This window comes from Bison bison, unplaced genomic scaffold, assembly GCF_000754665.1.
Source record: "Bison bison bison isolate TAMUID 2011002044 unplaced genomic scaffold, Bison_UMD1.0 scf7180017864526, whole genome shotgun sequence".
Taxonomy (NCBI): Eukaryota; Metazoa; Chordata; class Mammalia; order Artiodactyla; family Bovidae; genus Bison; species Bison bison.
This window is the reverse complement of record NW_011495077.1, coordinates 4,072,091-4,072,430: the sequence shown is the minus strand read 5'-3', so window position 1 is coordinate 4,072,430 and position 340 is coordinate 4,072,091.

Here is a 340-nt window from a genome sequence, read left to right as displayed (position 1 = left end):
ACTCCCGAGGTCAGGGGCGGCGGTGGAGAGGAGCAAGCCCACGTCCAAGGAGAGGTGGCTGCATGGGTGCAGGAGGGCTGAGAGGAGCTACTCCACATTCAAGGTCAGGGGTGGTGGCCAAGAGGAGCAACCCCATGTCCAGGGTAAGGAGCAGCGGCTGCGCTTTGCTGGAGCAGCCGTGAAGAGATGCCCCATGTCCAAGGTAAGAGAAACCCAAGTAAGACGGTAGGTGTTGCGAGAGGGCATCAGAGGGCAGACACACTGAAACCATAATCACAGAAAACTAGCCAATCTGACCACACAGACCACAGCCTTGTCTAACTCAATGAAACTAAGCCAT